The sequence below is a fragment of the Nicotiana tomentosiformis genome, chromosome 9, assembly GCF_000390325.3.
Source record: "Nicotiana tomentosiformis chromosome 9, ASM39032v3, whole genome shotgun sequence".
NCBI lineage: Eukaryota > Viridiplantae > Streptophyta > Magnoliopsida > Solanales > Solanaceae > Nicotiana > Nicotiana tomentosiformis.
In genome coordinates this window covers 109324133-109326347 of record NC_090820.1, presented here as the reverse complement: position 1 = coordinate 109326347, position 2215 = coordinate 109324133, and positions in this window count along the sequence as shown.

The following is a 2215-nucleotide window of genomic DNA, read 5'->3' as shown; positions in this document are numbered from 1 at the left end:
TGATATGAGTTACTTCTTTTTCTTTTGGTGTTCATTTATATCTTGAATGAATGAAATTATTCTCTGTTAAACATGCCAATTTTTGAGCTTCCTCTTTGTATATTTATTTTAGTTCATTAGCATGTTCTTTTAAAAAAGGTTCATCCATGAATGATTTAATAAAATTTGCTAATTGATAAGTGAGTTGTGATTGTTCATAAAAAGAAATCTTATTGAAATGGAAGCTCAAGCAATGTTATGTCTCTATTTGTTTATTTAGTCCTTCATGTGTTAATAAATGAGCTTTAGTAGTTCTATCTTTATTTTAAATTAAGCTGCCAATTGTCTAAAGTATAGAGTTAAGTTGTTAAATAATTTTAACTAGAATTATGTCACTGGTGAAGATCCAATGTTTGGGCCTAGACACATGGGTTGTTGAAGGAAGTGGAGTTGTGAGGTTACTATAAGCTAATGAAGAAAGTTATTTTATTTTTGGGCCAAAACTTGAAATCTGCTAGGCCCATTAATCTCATACAATGACCCCTTTTTGTAGTTCTTGAATTATTAATTTAATCTATTTTCATGCTTTTCTACAATGACATACTCTTATAGTTTTACAAATCTCAAATTAGTTTAAGACAAATAATTCATAAACTTCGTAGCTTGTTTTAGGCACGATTAATAAATTATCGTAGTCATGGGTACGGTTCCCGTGGCATGGTCACGATACTTAAATCCCAATTCGAGTGCGTGTTTCACGCGACTTGACCATAACTTCAAATAATAATAATAAACATGTTGTAAATTGCGCGTGTGTTTCACGTGGCGCGGTTTGCAATGTGTACCAAACGACAAGTGTACGACATCGTAACTTGTTTAAGAAATAACTCCATAAATTCTAAAAATTAATTTAAATACATAATTAAAAGCGGTCAAAGTTAAAATACACAATAGGTTTAAACAGGTAATAAATCAGATAATTAGAAAGTAAAATAACAATAATTAAAAAAATGAGATAATTAGGCCAAGTATTAATTGTTAAGAGACTGTGCTAAAATCACGAAACTCGGGAGTGCCTCACACCTTCTCCCGGGTTAACAGAATTTCTTACCCGGTCTTCTGTGTTCGCGGACCATAAATAAAGTCAATTTCCTTGATTTGGGATTTTAAAATAAATTGGTGACTTGGGACACCATAACTTAATCCAAGTGGCGACTCTGAATAAATAAATAATCTCATTTCGAATAATGTCACTTAAATCGAAAAAACTCCCTATCCCCGGAAAAAGGGAGGTTTGACACATACATGCAAGTTTCCTTAAAAAAAATACTCTTATCATAAGCTGAGTCCAAAGTATTTTGGTCCCTTCAAGATCATCAAACGAGTAGGCACTGTGGCCTATCAGTTGGATCTTCCTCCACAGGCAAAGATTCATCATACATTCCATGTTTCTCAGTTTAAATCACAAATAGGTACTGCCCCAGCTATGCCCAATCTGCCTATTTCCCTATCTCCTCAGGGGTACATTGTATTGGAGCCTGAAGAGGTTTTGGATAGAAGAGTATTCTCTAAAAACAACAGACAGGTTACACAACTTTTGGTGAAATGGTTCAACTGCCCCACTGAAAATAGCACATGGGTTGACTTACATACCTTGCAACAACAGTTTCCAAACTTTGTCCTTGAGGAAAAGGACTCTTAAGAGGGGGAAGTTGTTATGTTATAATAATGTAGACATGACGAAAAGAGAATTAATAGAAGTTAGGGGTATCTTAGAAATTATCATTAGTTGGTAGTTAGAGGTTGTTAGAATCTATTAAAAGTAGTTACAATGTATTAGAGAGGGATTACAACTACTTAAAGAAGAATACTTCCGATTGTAAAGACATTGAAGAAAAAATAATATTACTCTCTTTCTCTTTCACAATCTAAAGTTCATTCTTTGTAAATTGTTCAGGAGCTTTTCTTGCGTTTTGGCTCCTTAGATTTATAGAATTTCTACTCAATCAATTAGGCACCTTCCAAACTCGCCCCGAAAATGCCTTTTAAAATATTAATTAGAACTATTTTCATCTTAAATTTACCACCGTCACAAGATATTATTCCTCATAAGAATATTTTATCAAAAGGTGCAAAGCTGGCACCTTTGGTGCGTGATCGTTACGTAGTACCCTTAGTTAGGTTTGCTGACTGATATGTACGTTTTTGAAAAGCACGTGATTTGAGCGTTATGTTG